The following is a 17,348-nucleotide window of genomic DNA, read 5'->3' on the forward strand; positions in this document are numbered from 1 at the left end:
GCTTATTTTTGGATTAGAATAGGTGAGGCATTTTGGATTAACAAATTTCCTATATCAGTAAAAATGTTTTCCTTGTATGAAACTTTGAAGGAGATTTACTTCAGCTTCCCATATGGTCTAGCGGTAAGGATTCCTGGTTTTCACCCAGGCGGCCTGGGTTAGACTCCCGGTATGGGAATGGAATCTTATTGTTGTTTCTAAACAGATTCAAAAGCAGAGGAACAAAAACTAATAGTTGTAGCCAGATGTTTCCTTGTGTCTGATGTGGTTCCAATTGCAGACGTGATCCACTGCTACTAATTGTGACAAGGTTTTGGGCAACTGCTGTGCCATTATCATTGGCCTTATCACAGGTAAAATTTCCAGGTATTATGAAACTGTGAGAAATGGGCTCTCTGAGGACAAAAATCACAAAGAATAGAACAATGCATTATGCTCCCCTTTTCCATCATTGATTCCAGCTGCATGAAAAATAAAATAAAAAAATGTTACAAATGTGTCAAGTGATCTGAAAACACCTTTTCCATTAGTTATGGTCTAAAATCCTTTGGCGTTAAAACAAATTTACAGATGTTAACTCCTGTTATAAAGAGAAAATTCCTTAAATCCAGATAGGTGTTCTGGCAACTTTACAAGAAACAGAGTTTTAACTCTCAAGTTACAATGCACTGTTCTGAGGACAACAGTCATGACAAATAGAATGAAAAATGCTTTATGCTTTTTTTCCCCTAAATGGGTACATCTTGGATGAGTTATTTGACATCTTTTCTTTTATTGCTGGTCTGAAATCTTTTATAGGTCAGGTGAATTATTAAAGCTTATCTGCAATTATAAACAGATGACACAACTCTTTCTGAAAGGTAACATTTTGATGCTATCAGTCTAGTTTGTTAGAAACAGGACTGCATCTCTCATATTGCAATGCCATGCTCCCAAAATAGACATCAATAAAAATGCCCTGTGTGAGGCTTGAACTCACGACCTTCAGATTATGAGACTGACACGCTACCAACTGCGCTAACAAGGCAACTGTAGGCTTATTTTTGGATTAGAAAAGGTGAGGCATTTTGGATTAACAAATTTCCTATATCAGTAAAAATGTTTTCCTTGTATGAAACTTTGAAAGAGATTTATTTCAGCTTCCCATATGGTCTAGCGGTAAGGATTCCTGGTTTTCACCCAGGCGGCCTGGGTTCGACTCCCGGTATGGGAATGGAATCTTATTGTTGTTTCTAAACAGATTCAAAAGCAGAGGAACAAAAACTAATAGTTGTAGCCAGATGTTTCCTTGTGTCTGATATGGTTCCAATTGCAGACGTGATCCACTGCTACTAATTGTGACAAGGTTTTGGGCAACTGCTGTGCCATTATCATTGGCCTTATCAAAGGTAAAATTTCCAGGTATTATGAAACTGTGAGAAATGGGCTCTCTGAGGACAAAAATCACAAAGAATTGAACAATGCATTATGCTCCCCTTTTCCATCATTGATTCCAGCTGCATGAAAAATAAAATAAAAAAATGTTACAAATGTGTCAAGTGATCTGAAAACACCTTTTCCATTAGTTATGGTCTAAAATCCTTTGGCGTTAAAACAAATTTACAGATGTTAAGTCCTGTTATAAAGAGAAAATTCCTTCAATCCGGATAGGTGTTCTGGCAACTTTACAAGAAACAGAGTTTTAACTCTCAAGTTCCAATACACTGTTCTGAGGACTACAGTCATGACAAATAGAATGAAAAATGCTTTATGCTTGTTTTCCCCTAAATGGGGTAGATCTTGGATGAGTTATTTGACATCTTTTCTTTTATTGCTGGTCTGAAATCTTTTATAGGTCAGGTGAATTATTAAAGCTTATCTGCAATTATAAACAGATGACACAACTCTTTCTGAAAGGTAAGATTTTGATGCAATCAGTCTAGTTTGTTAGAAACAGGACTGCATCTCTCATATTGTAATGCCATGCTCCCAAAACAGACATCAATAAAAATGCCCTGTGTGAGGCTTGAACTCACGACCTTCAGATTATGAGACTGACGCGCTACCAACTGCGCTAACAAGGCAACTGTAGCCTTAGATTTGGATTAGAAAAGGTGAGGCATTTTGGTTTAACAAATTTCCTATATCAGTAAAAATGTTTTCCTTGTATGAAACTTTGAAGGAGATTTACTTTAGCTTCCCATATGGTCTAGAGGTAAGAATTCCTGGTTTTCACCCAGGCGGCTCGGGTTCGACTCCCGGTATGGGAATGGAATCTTATTGTTGTTTCTAAACAGATTCAAAAGCAGAGGAACAAAAACTAATAGTTGTAGCCAGATGTTTCCTTGTGTCTGATGTGGTTCCAATTGCAGACGTGATCCACTGCTACTAATTGTGATGAGGTTTTGGGCAACTGCTGTGCCATTATCATTGGCCTTATCACAGGTAAAATTTCTAGGTATTATGAAACTGTGAGAAATGGGCTCTCTGAGGACAAAAATCACAAAGAATAGAACAATGCATTATGCTCCCCTTTTCCATCATTGATTCCAGCTGCATGAAAAATAAAATAAAAAAATGTTACAAATGTGTCAAGTGATCTGAAAACACCTTTTCCATTAGTTATGGTCTAAAATCCTTTGGCGTTAAAACAAATTTACAGATGTTAAGTCCTGTTATAAAGAGAAAATTCCTTCAATCCGGATAGGTGTTCTGGCAACTTTACAAGAAACAGAGTTTTAACTCTCAAGTTACAATGCACTGTTCTGAGGACAACAGTCATGACAAATAGAATGAAAAATGCTTTATGCTTTTTTTCCCCTAATTGGGTACATCTTGGATGAGTTATTTGACATCTTTTCTTTTATTGCTGGTCTGAAATCTTTTATAGGTCAGGTGAATTATTAAAGCTTATCTGCAATTATAAACAGATGACACAACTCTTTCTGAAAGGTAACATTTTGATGCTATTAGTCTAGTTTGTTAGAAACAGGACTGCATCTCTCATATTGCAATGCCATGCTCCCAAAATAGACATCAATAAAAATGCCCTGTGTGAGGCTTGAACTCACGACCTTCAGATTATGAGACTGACGCGCTACCAACTGCGCTAACAAAGCAACTGTAGGCTTATTTTTGGATTAGAAAAGGTGAGGCATTTTGGATTAACAAATTTCCTATATCAGTAAAAATGTTTTCCTTGTATGAAACTTTGAAGGAGATTTACTTCAGCTTCCCATATGGTCTAGCGGTAAGGATTCCTGGTTTTCACCCAGGCGGCCTGGGTTAGACTCCCGGTATGGGAATGGAATCTTATTGTTGTTTCTAAACAGATTCAAAAGCAGAGGAACAAAAACTAATAGTTGTAGCCAGATGTTTCCTTGTGTCTGATGTGGTTCCAATTGCAGACGTGATCCACTGCTACTAATTGTGACAAGGTTTTGGGCAACTGCTGTGCCATTATCATTGGCCTTATCACAGGTAAAATTTCCAGGTATTATGAAACTGTGAGAAATGGGCTCTCTGAGGACAAAAATCACAAAGAATAGAACAATGCATTATGCTCCCCTTTTCCATCATTGATTCCAGCTGCATGAAAAATAAAATAAAAAAATGTTACAAATGTGTCAAGTGATCTGAAAACACCTTTTCCATTAGTTATGGTCTAAAATCCTTTGGCGTTAAAACAAATTTACAGATGTTAACTCCTGTTATAAAGAGAAAATTCCTTAAATCCAGATAGGTGTTCTGGCAACTTTACAAGAAACAGAGTTTTAACTCTCAAGTTACAATGCACTGTTCTGAGGACAACAGTCATGACAAATAGAATGAAAAATGCTTTATGCTTTTTTTCCCCTAAATGGGTACATCTTGGATGAGTTATTTGACATCTTTTCTTTTATTGCTGGTCTGAAATCTTTTATAGGTCAGGTGAATTATTAAAGCTTATCTGCAATTATAAACAGATGACACAACTCTTTCTGAAAGGTAACATTTTGATGCTATCAGTCTAGTTTGTTAGAAACAGGACTGCATCTCTCATATTGCAATGCCATGCTCCCAAAATAGACATCAATAAAAATGCCCTGTGTGAGGCTTGAACTCACGACCTTCAGATTATGAGACTGACACGCTACCAACTGCGCTAACAAGACAACTGTAGGCTTATTTTTGGATTAGAAAAGGTGAGGCATTTTGGATTAACAAATTTCCTATATCAGTAAAAATGTTTTCCTTGTATGAAACTTTAAAGGAGATTTATTTCAGCTTCCCATATGGTCTAGCGGTAAGGATTCCTGGTTTTCACCCAGGCGGCTTGTGTTCGACTCCCGGTATGGGAATGGAATCTTATTGTTGTTTCTAAACAGATTCAAAAGCAGAGGAACAAAAACTAATAGTTGTAGCCAGATGTTTCCTTGTGTCTGATATGGTTCCAATTGCAGACGTGATCCACTGCTACTAATTGTGACAAGGTTTTGGGCAACTGCTGTGCCATTATCATTGGCCTTATCAAAGGTAAAATTTCCAGGTATTATGAAACTGTGAGAAATGGGCTCTCTGAGGACAAAAATCACAAAGAATTGAACAATGCATTATGCTCCCCTTTTCCATCATTGATTCCAGCTGCATGAAAAATAAAATAAAAAAATGTTACAAATGTGTCAAGTGATCTGAAAACACCTTTTCCATTAGTTATGGTCTAAAATCCTTTGGCGTTAAAACAAATTTACAGATGTTAAGTCCTGTTATAAAGAGAAAATTCCTTCAATCCGGATAGGTGTTCTGGCAACTTTACAAGAAACAGAGTTTTAACTCTCAAGTTCCAATACACTGTTCTGAGGACTACAGTCATGACAAATAGAATGAAAAATGCTTTATGCTTGTTTTCCCCTAAATGGGGTAGATCTTGGATGAGTTATTTGACATCTTTTCTTTTATTGCTGGTCTGAAATCTTTTATAGGTCAGGTGAATTATTAAAGCTTATCTGCAATTATAAACAGATGACACAACTCTTTCTGAAAGGTAAGATTTTGATGCAATCAGTCTAGTTTGTTAGAAACAGGACTGCATCTCTCATATTGTAATGCCATGCTCCCAAAACAGACATCAATAAAAATGCCCTGTGTGAGGCTTGAACTCACGACCTTCAGATTATGAGACTGACGCGCTACCAACTGCGCTAACAAGGCAACTGTAGCCTTAGATTTGGATTAGAAAAGGTGAGGCATTTTGGTTTAACAAATTTCCTATATCAGTAAAAATGTTTTCCTTGTATGAAACTTTGAAGGAGATTTACTTTAGCTTCCCATATGGTCTAGAGGTAAGAATTCCTGGTTTTCACCCAGGTGGCTCGGGTTCGACTCCCGGTATGGGAATGGAATCTTATTGTTGTTTCTAAACAGATTCAAAAGCAGAGGAACAAAAACTAATAGTTGTAGCCAGATGTTTCCTTGTGTCTGATGTGGTTCCAATTGCAGACGTGATCCACTGCTACTAATTGTGATGAGGTTTTGGGCAACTGCTGTGCCATTATCATTGGCCTTATCACAGGTAAAATTTCTAGGTATTATGAAACTGTGAGAAATGGGCTCTCTGAGGACAAAAATCACAAAGAATAGAACAATGCATTATGCTCCCCTTTTCCATCATTGATTCCAGCTGCATGAAAAATAAAATAAAAAAATGTTACAAATGTGTCAAGTGATATGAAAACACCTTTTCCATTAGTTATGGTCTAAAATCCTTTGGCGTTAAAACAAATTTACAGATGTTAACTCCTGTTATAAAGAGAAAATTCCTTCAATCCGGATAGGTGTTCTGGCAACTTTACAAGAAACAGAGTTTTAACTCTCAAGTAACAATGCACTGTTCTGAGGACAACAGTCATGACAAATAGAATGAAAAATGCTTTATGCTTTTTTTCCCCTAATTGGGTACATCTTGGATGAGTTATTTGACATCTTTTCTTTTATTGCTGGTCTGAAATCTTTTATAGGTCAGGTGAATTATTAAAGCTTATCTGCAATTATAAACAGATGACACAACTCTTTCTGAAAGGTAACATTTTGATGCTATTAGTCTAGTTTGTTAGAAACAGGACTGCATCTCTCATATTGCAATGCCATGCTCCCAAAATAGACATCAATAAAAATGCCCTGTGTGAGGCTTGAACTCACGACCTTCAGATTATGAGACTGACGCGCTACCAACTGCGCCAACAAGGCAACTATAGGCTTATTTTTGGATTAGAAAAGGTGAGGCATTTTGGATTAACAAATTTCCTATATCAGTAAAAATGTTTTCCTTGTATGAAACTTTGAAGGAGATTTATTTCAGCTTCCCATATGTTCTAGCGGTAAGGATTCCTGGTTTTCACCCAAGCGGCCCGGGTTCGACTCCCGGTATGGGAATGGAATCTTATTGTTGTTTCTAAACAGATTCAAAAGAAGAGGAACAAAAACTAATAGTTGTAGCCAGATGTTTCCTTGTGTCTGATGTGGTTCCAATTGCAGACGTGAACCACTGCTACTAATTGTGAAAAGGTTTTGGGCAACTGCTGTGCCATTATCATTGGCCTTATCAACGGTAAAATTTCCAGGTATTATGAAACTGTGAGAAATGGGCTCTCTGAGGACAAAAATCACAAAGAATAGAACAATGCATTATGCTCCCCTTTTCCATCATTGATTCCAGCTGCATGAAAAGTAAAATAAAAAAAAGTTACAAATGTGTCAAGTGATCTGAAAACACCTTTTCCATTAGTTATGGTCTAAAATCCTTTGGCGTTAAAACAAATTTACAGATGTTAAGTCCTGTTATAAAAAGAAAATTCCTTCAATCCGGATAGGTGTTCTGGCAACTTTACAAGAAACAGAGTTTTAACTCTCAAGTTACAATGCACTGTTCTGAGGACAACAGTCATGACAAATAGAATGAAAAATGCTTTATGCTTTTTTTCCCCTAATTGGGTACATCTTGGATGAGTTATTTGACATCTTTTCTTTTATTGCTGGTCTGAAATCTTTTATAGGTCAGGTGAATTATTAAAGCTTATCTGCAATTATAAACAGATGACACAACTCTTTCTGAAAGGTAACATTTTGATGCTATTAGTCTAGTTTGTTAGAAACAGGACTGCATCTCTCATATTGCAATGCCATGCTCCCAAAATAGACATCAATAAAAATGCCCTGTGTGAGGCTTGAACTCACGACCTTCAGATTATGAGACTGACGCGCTACCAACTGCGCCAACAAGGCAACTATAGGCTTATTTTTGGATTAGAAAAGGTGAGGCATTTTGGATTAACAAATTTCCTATATCAGTAAAAATGTTTTCCTTGTATGAAACTTTGAAGGAGATTTATTTCAGCTTCCCATATGTTCTAGCGGTAAGGATTCCTGGTTTTCACCCAAGCGGCCCGGGTTCGACTCCCGGTATGGGAATGGAATCTTATTGTTGTTTCTAAACAGATTCAAAAGAAGAGGAACAAAAACTAATAGTTGTAGCCAGATGTTTCCTTGTGTCTGATGTGGTTCCAATTGCAGACGTGAACCACTGCTACTAATTGTGAAAAGGTTTTGGGCAACTGCTGTGCCATTATCATTGGCCTTATCAACGGTAAAATTTCCAGGTATTATGAAACTGTGAGAAATGGGCTCTCTGAGGACAAAAATCACAAAGAATAGAACAATGCATTATGCTCCCCTTTTCCATCATTGATTCCAGCTGCATGAAAAGTAAAATAAAAAAAAGTTACAAATGTGTCAAGTGATCTGAAAACACCTTTTCCATTAGTTATGGTCTAAAATCCTTTGGCGTTAAAACAAATTTACAGATGTTAAGTCCTGTTATAAAAAGAAAATTCCTTCAATCCGGATAGGTGTTCTGGCAACTTTACAAGAAACAGAGTTTTAACTCTTAAGTTCCAATACACTGTTCTGAGGACTACAGTCATGACAAATAGAATGAAAAATGCTTTATGCTTGTTTTCCCCTAAATGGGGTAGATCTTGGATGAGTTATTTGACATCTTTTCTTTTATTGCTGGTCTGAAATCTTTTATAGGTCAGGTGAATTATTAAAGCTTATCTGCAATTATAAACAGATGACACAACTCTTTCTGAAAGGTAACATTTTGATGCAATCAGTCTAGTTTGTTAGAAACAGGACTGCATCTCTCATATTGTAATGCCATGCTCCCAAAACAGACATCAATAAAAATGCCCTGTGTGAGGCTTGAACTCACGACCTTCAGATTATGAGACTGACGCGCTACCAACTGCGCTAACAAGGCAACTGTAGCCTTAGATTTGGATTAGAAAAGGTGAGGCATTTTGGTTTAACAAATTTCCGATATCAGTAAAAATGTTTTCCTTGTATGAAACTTTGAAGGAGATTTATTTCAGCTTCCCATATGGTCTAGCGGTAAGGATTCCTGGTTTTCACCCAGGTGGCCCGGGTTCGACTCCCGGTATGGGAATGGAATCTTATTGTTGTTTCTAAACAGATTCAAAAGCAGAGGAACAAAAACTAATAGTTGTAGCCAGATGTTTCCTTGTGTCTGATGTGGTTCCAATTGCAGACGTGATCCACTGCTACTAATTGTGATGAGGTTTTGGGCAACTGCTGTGCCATTATTATTGGCCTTATCACAAGTAAAATTTCTAGGTATTATGAAACTGTGAGAAATGGGCTCTCTGAGGACAAAAATCACAAAGAATAGAACAATGCATTATGCTCCCCTTTTCCATCATTGATTCCAGCTGCATGAAAAATAAAATAAAAAAAAGTTACAAATGTGTCAAGTGATCTGAAAACACCTTTTCCATTAGTTATGGTCTAAAATCCTTTGGCGTTAAAACAAATTTACAGATGTTAACTCCTGTTATAAAGAGAAAATTCCTTCAATCCAGATAGGTGTTCTGGCAACTTTACAAGAAACGGAGTTTTAACTCTCAAGTTACAATGCACTGTTCTGAGGACAACAGTCATGACAAATAGAATGAAAAATGCTTTATGCTTTTTTCCCCCTAAATGGGTACATCTTGGATGAGTTATTTGACATCTTTTCTTTTATTGCTGGTCTGAAATCTTTTATAGGTCAGGTGAATTATTAAAGCTTATCTGCAATTATAAACAGATGACACAACTCTTTCTGAAAGGTAACATTTTGATGCTATCAGTCTAGTTTGTTAGAAACAGGACTGCATCTTTCATATTGCAATGCCATGCTCCCAAAATAGACATCAATAAAAATGCCCTGTGTGAGGCTTGAACTCACGACCTTCAGATTATGAGACTGACGCGCTACCAACTGCGCTAACTAGGCAACTGTAGGCTTATTTTTGGATTAGAAAAGGTGAGGCATTTTGGAGTAACAAATTTCCTATATCAGTAAAAATGTTTTCCTTGTATGAAACTTTGAAGGAGATTTATTTCAGCTTCCCATATGGTCTAGCGGTAAGGATTCCTGGTTTTCACCCAGGCGGCTTGTGTTCGACTCCCGGTATGGGAATGGAATCTTATTGTTGTTTCTAAACAGATTCAAAAGCAGAGGAACAAAAACTAATAGTTGTAGCCAGATGTTTCCTTGTGTCTGATGTGGTTCCAATTGCAGACGTGATCCACTGCTACTAATTGTGACAAGGTTTTGGGCAACTGCTGTGCCATTATCATTGGCCTTATCAAAGGTAAAATTTCCAGGTATCATGAAACTGTGAGAAATGGGCTCTCTGAGGACAAAAATCACAAAGAATAGAACAATGCATTATGCTCCCCTTTTCCATCATTGATTCCAGCTGCATGAAAAATAAAATAAAAAAATGTTACAAATGTGTCAAGTGATCTGAAAACACCTTTTCCATTAGTTATGGTCTAAAATCCTTTGGCGTTAAAACAAATTTACAGGTGTTAACTCCTGTTATAAAGAGAAAATTCCTTCAATCCAGATAGGTGTTCTGGCAACTTTACAAGAAACGGAGTTTTAACTCTCAAGTTACAATGCACTGTTCTGAGGACAACAGTCATGACAAATAGAATGAAAAATGCTTTATGCTTTTTTCCCCCTAAATGGGTACATCTTGGATGAGTTATTTGACATCTTTTCTTTTATTGCTGGTCTGAAATCTTTTATAGGTCAGGTGAATTATTAAAGCTTATCTGCAATTATAAACAGATGACACAACTCTTTCTGAAAAGTAACATTTTGATGCTATCAGTCTAGTTTGTTAGAAACAGGACTGCATCTCTCATATTGCAATGCCATGCTCCCAAAATAGACATCAATAAAAACGCCCTGTGTGAGGCTTGAACTCACGACCTTCAGATTATGAGACTGACGCGCTACCAACTGCGCTAACTAGGCAACTGTAGGCTTATTTTTGGATTAGAAAAGGTGAGGCATTTTGGATTAACAAATTTCCTATATCAGTAAAAATGTTTTCCTTGTATGAAACTTTGAAGGAGATTTATTTCAGCTTCCCATATGGTCTAGCGGTAAAGATTCCTGGTTTTCACCCAGGCGGCTTGTGTTCGACTCCCGGTATGGGAATGGAATCTTATTGTTGTTTCTAAACAGATTCAAAAGCAGAGGAACAAAAACTAATAGTTGTAGCCAGATGTTTCCTTGTGTCTGATGTGGTTCCAATTGCAGACGTGATCCACTGCTACTAATTGTGACAAGGTTTTGGGCAACTGCTGTGCCATTATCATTGGCCTTATCAAAGGTAAAATTTCCAGGTATCATGAAACTGTGAGAAATGGGCTCTCTGAGGACAAAAATCACAAAGAATAGAACAATGTATTATGCTCCCCTTTTCCATCATTGATTCCAGCTGCATAAAAAATAAAATAAAAAATGTTACAAATGTGTCAAGTGATCTGAAAACACCTTTTCCATTAGTTATGGTCTAAAATCCTTTGGCGTTAAAACAAATTTACAGATGTTAACTCCTGTTATAAAGAGAAAATTCCTTCAATCCGGATAGGTGTTCTGGCAACTTTACAAGAAACAGAGTTTTAACTCTCAAGTTACAATGCACTGTTCTGAGGACAACAGTCATGACAAATAGAGTGAAAAATGCTTTATGCTTTTTTTCCCCTAATTGGGTACATCTTGGATGAGTTATTTGACATCTTTTCTTTTATTGCTGGTCTGAAATCTTTTATAGGTCAGGTGAATTATTAAAGCTTATCTGCAATTATAAACAGATGACACAACTCTTTCTGAAAGGTAACATTTTGATGCTATCAGTCTAGTTTGTTAGAAACAGGACTGCATCTCTCATATTGCAATGCCATGCTCCCAAAATAGACATCAATAAAAATGCCCTGTGTGAGGCTTGAACTCACGACCTTCAGATTATGAGACTGACGCGCTACCAACTGCGCTAACAAGGCAACTGTAGGCTTATTTTTGGATTAGAAAAGGTGAGGCATTTTGGATTAACAAATTTCCTATATCAGTAAAAATGATTTCCTTGTATGAAACTTTGAAGGAGATTTATTTCAGCTTCCCATATGTTCTAGCGGTAAGGATTCCTGGTTTTCACCCAAGCGGCCCGGGTTCGACTCCCGGTATGGGAATGGAATCTTATTGTTGTTTCTAAACAGATTCAAAAGCAGAGGAACAAAAACTAATAGTTGTAGCCAGATGTTTCCTTGTGTCTGATGTGGTTCCAATTGCAGACGTGATCCACTGCTACTAATTGTGAAAAGGTTTTGGGCAACTGCTGTGCCATTATCATTGGCCTTATCAACGGTAAAATTTCCAGGTATTATGAAACTGTGAGAAATGGGCTGTCTGAGGACAAAAATCACAAAGAATAGAACAATGCATTATGCTCCCCTTTTCCATCATTGATTCCAGCTGCATGAAAAATAAAATAAAAAAAAGTTACAAATGTGTCAAGTGATCTGAAAACACCTTTTCCATTAGTTATGGTCTAAAATCCTTTGGCGTTAAAACAAATTTACAGATGTTAAGTCCTGTTATAAAAAGAAAATTCCTTCAATCCGGATAGGTGTTCTGGCAACTTTACAAGAAACAGAGTTTTAACTCTTAAGTTCCAATACACTGTTCTGAGGACTACAGTCATGACAAATAGAATGAAAAATGCTTTATGCTTGTTTTCCCCTAAATGGGGTAGATCTTGGATGAGTTATTTGACATCTTTTCTTTTATTGCTGGTCTGAAATCTTTTATAGGTCAGGTGAATTATTAAAGCTTATCTGCAATTATAAACAGATGACACAACTCTTTCTGAAAGGTAACATTTTGATGCAATCAGTCTAGTTTGTTAGAAACAGGACTGCATCTCTCATATTGTAATGCCATGCTCCCAAAACAGACATCAATAAAAATGCCCTGTGTGAGGCTTGAACTCACGACCTTCAGATTATGAGACTGACGCGCTACAAACTGCGCTAACAAGGCAACTGTAGGCTTATTTTTGGATTAGAAAAGGTGAGGCATTTTGGATTAACAAATTTCCTATATCAGTAAAAATGTTTTCCTTGTATGAAACTTTGAAGGAGATTTATTTCAGCTTCCCATATGGTCTAGCGGTAAGGATTCCTGGTTTTCACCCAGGCGGCCCGGGTTCGACTCCCGGTATGGGAATGGAATCTTATTGTTGTTTCTAAACAGATTCAAAAGCAGAGGAACAAAAACTAATAGTTGTAGCCAGATGTTTCCTTGTGTCTAATGTGGTTCCAATTGCAGACGTGATCCACTGCTACTAATTGTGACAAGGTTTTGGGCAACTGCTGTGCCATTATCATTGGCCTTATCAAAGGTAAAATTATCAGGTATTATGAAACTGTGAGAAATGGGCTCTCTGAGGACAAAAATCACAAAGAATAGAACAATGCATTATGCTCCCCTTTTCCATCATTGATTCCAGCTGCATGAAAAATAAAATAAAAAAATGTTACAAATGTGTCAAGTGATCTGAAAACACCTTTTCCATTAGTTATGGTCTAAAATCCTTTGGCGTTAAAACAAATTTACAGATGTTAAGTCCTGTTATAAAGAGAAAATTCCTTCAATCCGGATAGGTGTTCTGGCAACTTTACAAGAAACAGAGTTTTAACTCTCAAGTTCCAATACATTGTTCTGAGGACTACAGTCATGACAAATAGAATGAAAAATGCTTTATGCTTGTTTTCCCCTAAATGGGGTACATCTTGGATGAGTTATTTGACATCTTTTCTTTTATTGCTGGTCTGAAATCTTTTATAGGTCAGGTGAATTATTAAAGCTTATCTGCAATTATAAACAGATGACACAAATCTTTCTGAAAGGTAACATTTTGATGCAATCAGTCTAGTTTGTTAGAAACAGGACTGCATCTCTCATATTGTAATGCCATGCTCCCAAAACAGACATCAATAAAAATGCCCTGTGTGAGGCTTGAACTCACGACCTTCAGATTATGAGACTGACGCGCTACCAACTGCGCTAACAAGGCAACTGTAGCCTTAGATTTGGATTAGAAAAGGTGAGGCATTTTGGTTTAACAAATTTCCTAAATCAGTAAAAATGTTTTCCTTGTATGAAACTTTGAAGGAGATTTACTTCAGCTTCCCATATGGTCTAGAGGTAAGAATTCCTGGTTTTCACCCAGGCGGCTCGGGTTCGACTCCCGGTATGGGAATGGAATCTTATTGTTGTTTCTAAATAGATTCAAAAGCAGAGGAACAAAAACTAATAGTTGTAGCCAGATGTTTCCTTGTGTCTGATGTGGTTCCAATTGCAGACGTGATCCACTGCTACTAATTGTGATGAGGTTTTGGGCAACTGCTGTGCCATTATCATTGGCCTTATCACAGGTAAAATTTCTAGGTATTATGAAACTGTGAGAAATGGGCTCTCTGAGGACAAAAATCACAAAGAATAGAACAATGCATTATGCTCCCCTTTTCCATCATTGATTCCAGCTGCATAAAAAATAAAATAAAAAAATGTTACAAATGTGTCAAGTGATCTGAAAACACCTTTTCCATTAGTTATGGTCTAAAATCCTTTGGCGTTAAAACAAATTTACAGATGTTAACTCCTGTTATAAAGAGAAAATTCCTTCAATCCGGATAGGTGTTCTGGCAACTTTACAAGAAACAGAGTTTTAACTCTCAAGTTACAATGCACTGTTCTGAGGACAACAGTCATGACAAATAGAATGAAAAATGCTTTATGCTTTTTTTCCCCTAATTGGGTACATCTTGGATGAGTTATTTGACATCTTTTCTTTTATTGCTGGTCTGAAATCTTTTATAGGTCAGGTGAATTATTAAAGCTTATCTGCAATTATAAACAGATGACACAACTCTTTCTGAAAGGTAACATTTTGATGCTATCAGTCTAGTTTGTTAGAAACAGGACTGCATCTCTCATATTGCAATGCCATGCTCCCAAAATAGACATCAATAAAAATGCCCTGTGTGAGGCTTGAACTCACGACCTTCAGATTATGAGACTGACGCGCTACCAACTGCGCTAACAAGGCAACTGTAGGCTTATTTTTGGATTAGAAAAGGTGAGGCATTTTGGATTAACAAATTTCCTATATCAGTAAAAATGTTTTCCTTGTATGAAACTTTGAAGGAGATTTATTTCAGCTTCCCATATGGTCTAGAGGTAAGAATTCCTGGTTTTCACCCAGGCGGCTCGGGTTCGACTCCCGGTATGGGAATGGAATCTTATTGTTGTTTCTAAACAGATTCAAAAGCAGAGGAACAAAAACTAATAGTTGTAGCCAGATGTTTCCTTGTGTCTGATGTGGTTCCAATTGCAGACGTGATCCACTGCTACTAATTGTGAAAAGGTTTTGGGCAACTGCTGTGCCATTATCATTGGCCTTATCAACGGTAAAATTTCCAGGTATTATGAAACTGTGAGAAATGGGCTCTCTGAGGACAAAAATCACAAAGAATAGAACAATGCATTATGCTCCCCTTTTCCATCATTGATTCCAGCTGCATGAAAAATAAAATAAAAAAAAGTTACAAATGTGTCAAGTGATCTGAAAACACCTTTTCCATTAGTTATGGTCTAAAATCCTTTGGCGTTAAAACAAATTTACAGATGTTAAGTCCTGTTATAAAAAGAAAATTCCTTCAATCCGGATAGGTGTTCTGGCAACTTTACAAGAAACAGAGTTTTAACTCTTAAGTTCCAATACACTGTTCTGAGGACTACAGTCATGACAAATAGAATGAAAAATGCTTTATGCTTGTTTTCCCCTAAATGGGGTAGATCTTGGATGAGTTATTTGACATCTTTTCTTTTATTGCTGGTCTGAAATCTTTTATAGGTCAGGTGAATTATTAAAGCTTATCTGCAATTATAAACAGATGACACAACTCTTTCTGAAAGGTAACATTTTGATGCTATCAGTCTAGTTTGTTAGAAACAGGACTGCATCTCTCATATTGCAATGCCATGCTCCCAAAATAGACATCAATAAAAATGCCCTGTGTGAGGCTTGAACTCACGACCTTCAGATTATGAGACTGACGCGCTACCAACTGCGCTAACAAGGCAACTGTAGGCTTATTTTTGGATTAGAAAAGGTGAGGCATTTTGGATTAACAAATTTCCTATATCAGTAAAAATGTTTTCCTTGTATGAAACTTTGAAGGAGATTTATTTCAGCTTCCCATATGGTCTAGCGGTAAGGATTCCTGGTTTTCACCCAGGCGGCCCAGGTTCGACTCACGGTATGGGAATGGAATCTTATTGTTGTTTCTAAACAGATTCAAAAGCAGAGGAACAAAAACTAATAGTTGTAGCCAGATGTTTCCTTGTGTCTGATGTGGTTCCAATTGCAGACGTGATCCACTGCTACTAATTGTGACAAGGTTTTGGGCAACTGCTGTGCCATTATCATTGGCCTTATCAAAGGTAAAATTTCCAGGTATTATGAAACTGTGAGAAATGGGCTCTCTGAGGACAAAAATCACAAAGAATAGAACAATGCATTATGCTCCCCTTTTCCATCATTGATTCCAGCTGCATGAAAAATAAAATAAAAAAATGTTACAAATGTGTCAAGTGATCTGAAAACACCTTTTCCATTAGTTATGGTCTAAAATCCTTTGGCGTTAAAACAAATTTACAGATGTTAAGTCCTGTTATAAAGAGAAAATTCCTTCAATCCGGATAGGTGTTCTGGCAACTTTACAAGAAACAGAGTTTTAACTCTCAAGTTCCAATACACTGTTCTGAGGACTACAGTCATGACAAATAGAATGAAAAATGCTTTATGCTTGTTTTCCTCTAAATGGGGTACATCTTGGATGAGTTATTTGACATCTTTTCTTTTATTGCTGGTCTGAAATCTTTTATAGGTCAGGTGAATTATTAAAGCTTATCTGCAATTATAAACAGATGACACAACTCTTTCTGAAAGGTAACATTTTGATGCTATCAGTCTAGTTTGTTAGAAACAGGACTGCATCTCTCATATTGCAATGCCATGCTCCCAAAATAGACATCAATAAAAATGCCCTGTGTGAGGCTTGAACTCACGACCTTCAGATTATGAGACTGACGCGCTACCAACTGCGCTAACAAGGCAACTGTAGGCTTATTTTTGGATTAGAAAAGGTGAGGCATTTTGGATTAACAAATTTCCTATATCAGTAAAAATGTTTTCCTTGTATGAAACTTTGAAGGAGATTTATTTCAGCTTCCCATATGGTCTGGCGGTAAGGATTCCTGGTTTTCACCCAGGCGGCCCGGGTTCGACTCCCGGTATGGGAATGGAATCTTATTGTTGTTTCTAAACAGATTCAAAAGCAGAGGAACAAAAACTAATAGTTGTAGCCAGATGTTTCCTTGTGTCTGATGTGGTTCCAATTGCAGATGTGATCCACTGCTACTAATTGTGACAAGGTTTTGGGCAACTGCTGTGCCATTATCATTGGCCTTATCAACGGTAAAATTTCCAGGTATTATGAAACTGTGAGAAATGGGCTCTCTGAGGACAAAAATCACAAAGAATAGAACAATGCATTATGCTCCCCTTTTCCATCATTGATTCCAGCTGCATGAAAAGTAAAATAAAAAAAAGTTACAAATGTGTCAAGTGATCTGAAAACACCTTTTCCATTAGTTATGGTCTAAAATCCTTTGGCGTTAAAACAAATTTACAGATGTTAAGTCCTGTTATAAAAAGAAAATTCCTTCAATCCGGATAGGTGTTCTGGCAACTTTACAAGAAACAGAGTTTTAACTCTTAAGTTCCAATACACTGTTCTGAGGACTACAGTCATGACAAATAGAATGAAAAATGCTTTATGCTTGTTTTCCCCTAAATGGGGTAGATCTTGGATGAGTTATTTGACATCTTTTCTTTTATTGCTGG

At 36.9% G+C, this 17,348-nt stretch overlaps 23 non-coding genes across 23 annotated transcripts; 7 read left to right on the top strand and 16 right to left on the bottom strand.

Annotated features, from left to right (window-relative positions):
• The first annotated feature begins 106 nt into the window (after positions 1-106).
• On the top strand, positions 107-178 carry TRNAE-UUC (transfer RNA glutamic acid (anticodon UUC)). The gene has a single exon. It is a non-coding gene; the product is annotated as a tRNA-Glu (tRNA).
• A 776-nt stretch (positions 179-954) lies between these two features.
• On the bottom strand, positions 955-1,027 carry TRNAM-CAU (transfer RNA methionine (anticodon CAU)). Its single transcript has one exon. It is a non-coding gene; the product is annotated as a tRNA-Met (tRNA).
• A 114-nt stretch (positions 1,028-1,141) lies between these two features.
• TRNAE-UUC (transfer RNA glutamic acid (anticodon UUC)) lies at positions 1,142-1,213 on the top strand. The gene has a single exon. It is a non-coding gene; the product is annotated as a tRNA-Glu (tRNA).
• A 777-nt stretch (positions 1,214-1,990) lies between these two features.
• On the bottom strand, positions 1,991-2,063 carry TRNAM-CAU (transfer RNA methionine (anticodon CAU)). Its single transcript has one exon. It is a non-coding gene; the product is annotated as a tRNA-Met (tRNA).
• A 962-nt stretch (positions 2,064-3,025) lies between these two features.
• On the bottom strand, positions 3,026-3,098 carry TRNAM-CAU (transfer RNA methionine (anticodon CAU)). Its single transcript has one exon. It is a non-coding gene; the product is annotated as a tRNA-Met (tRNA).
• A 114-nt stretch (positions 3,099-3,212) lies between these two features.
• On the top strand, positions 3,213-3,284 carry TRNAE-UUC (transfer RNA glutamic acid (anticodon UUC)). Its single transcript has one exon. It is a non-coding gene; the product is annotated as a tRNA-Glu (tRNA).
• Positions 3,285-4,060: 776 nt separating this feature from the next.
• Positions 4,061-4,133, bottom strand: TRNAM-CAU (transfer RNA methionine (anticodon CAU)). The gene has a single exon. It is a non-coding gene; the product is annotated as a tRNA-Met (tRNA).
• A 963-nt stretch (positions 4,134-5,096) lies between these two features.
• Positions 5,097-5,169, bottom strand: TRNAM-CAU (transfer RNA methionine (anticodon CAU)). The gene has a single exon. It is a non-coding gene; the product is annotated as a tRNA-Met (tRNA).
• A 114-nt stretch (positions 5,170-5,283) lies between these two features.
• TRNAE-UUC (transfer RNA glutamic acid (anticodon UUC)) lies at positions 5,284-5,355 on the top strand. The gene has a single exon. It is a non-coding gene; the product is annotated as a tRNA-Glu (tRNA).
• A 776-nt stretch (positions 5,356-6,131) lies between these two features.
• Positions 6,132-6,204, bottom strand: TRNAM-CAU (transfer RNA methionine (anticodon CAU)). Its single transcript has one exon. It is a non-coding gene; the product is annotated as a tRNA-Met (tRNA).
• Positions 6,205-7,166: 962 nt separating this feature from the next.
• TRNAM-CAU (transfer RNA methionine (anticodon CAU)) lies at positions 7,167-7,239 on the bottom strand. The gene has a single exon. It is a non-coding gene; the product is annotated as a tRNA-Met (tRNA).
• Positions 7,240-8,202: 963 nt separating this feature from the next.
• TRNAM-CAU (transfer RNA methionine (anticodon CAU)) lies at positions 8,203-8,275 on the bottom strand. The gene has a single exon. It is a non-coding gene; the product is annotated as a tRNA-Met (tRNA).
• Positions 8,276-8,389: 114 nt separating this feature from the next.
• TRNAE-UUC (transfer RNA glutamic acid (anticodon UUC)) lies at positions 8,390-8,461 on the top strand. Its single transcript has one exon. It is a non-coding gene; the product is annotated as a tRNA-Glu (tRNA).
• Positions 8,462-9,237: 776 nt separating this feature from the next.
• TRNAM-CAU (transfer RNA methionine (anticodon CAU)) lies at positions 9,238-9,310 on the bottom strand. The gene has a single exon. It is a non-coding gene; the product is annotated as a tRNA-Met (tRNA).
• Positions 9,311-10,272: 962 nt separating this feature from the next.
• On the bottom strand, positions 10,273-10,345 carry TRNAM-CAU (transfer RNA methionine (anticodon CAU)). Its single transcript has one exon. It is a non-coding gene; the product is annotated as a tRNA-Met (tRNA).
• A 961-nt stretch (positions 10,346-11,306) lies between these two features.
• Positions 11,307-11,379, bottom strand: TRNAM-CAU (transfer RNA methionine (anticodon CAU)). Its single transcript has one exon. It is a non-coding gene; the product is annotated as a tRNA-Met (tRNA).
• A 963-nt stretch (positions 11,380-12,342) lies between these two features.
• TRNAM-CAU (transfer RNA methionine (anticodon CAU)) lies at positions 12,343-12,415 on the bottom strand. The gene has a single exon. It is a non-coding gene; the product is annotated as a tRNA-Met (tRNA).
• A 114-nt stretch (positions 12,416-12,529) lies between these two features.
• Positions 12,530-12,601, top strand: TRNAE-UUC (transfer RNA glutamic acid (anticodon UUC)). Its single transcript has one exon. It is a non-coding gene; the product is annotated as a tRNA-Glu (tRNA).
• Positions 12,602-13,378: 777 nt separating this feature from the next.
• Positions 13,379-13,451, bottom strand: TRNAM-CAU (transfer RNA methionine (anticodon CAU)). The gene has a single exon. It is a non-coding gene; the product is annotated as a tRNA-Met (tRNA).
• A 962-nt stretch (positions 13,452-14,413) lies between these two features.
• Positions 14,414-14,486, bottom strand: TRNAM-CAU (transfer RNA methionine (anticodon CAU)). The gene has a single exon. It is a non-coding gene; the product is annotated as a tRNA-Met (tRNA).
• Positions 14,487-15,449: 963 nt separating this feature from the next.
• On the bottom strand, positions 15,450-15,522 carry TRNAM-CAU (transfer RNA methionine (anticodon CAU)). The gene has a single exon. It is a non-coding gene; the product is annotated as a tRNA-Met (tRNA).
• A 963-nt stretch (positions 15,523-16,485) lies between these two features.
• TRNAM-CAU (transfer RNA methionine (anticodon CAU)) lies at positions 16,486-16,558 on the bottom strand. Its single transcript has one exon. It is a non-coding gene; the product is annotated as a tRNA-Met (tRNA).
• A 114-nt stretch (positions 16,559-16,672) lies between these two features.
• On the top strand, positions 16,673-16,744 carry TRNAE-UUC (transfer RNA glutamic acid (anticodon UUC)). Its single transcript has one exon. It is a non-coding gene; the product is annotated as a tRNA-Glu (tRNA).
• Positions 16,745-17,348: the final 604 nt, after the last annotated feature.

The sequence above is a fragment of the Pseudophryne corroboree genome, chromosome 6, assembly GCF_028390025.1.
Source record: "Pseudophryne corroboree isolate aPseCor3 chromosome 6, aPseCor3.hap2, whole genome shotgun sequence".
Classification (NCBI taxonomy): domain Eukaryota; kingdom Metazoa; phylum Chordata; class Amphibia; order Anura; family Myobatrachidae; genus Pseudophryne; species Pseudophryne corroboree.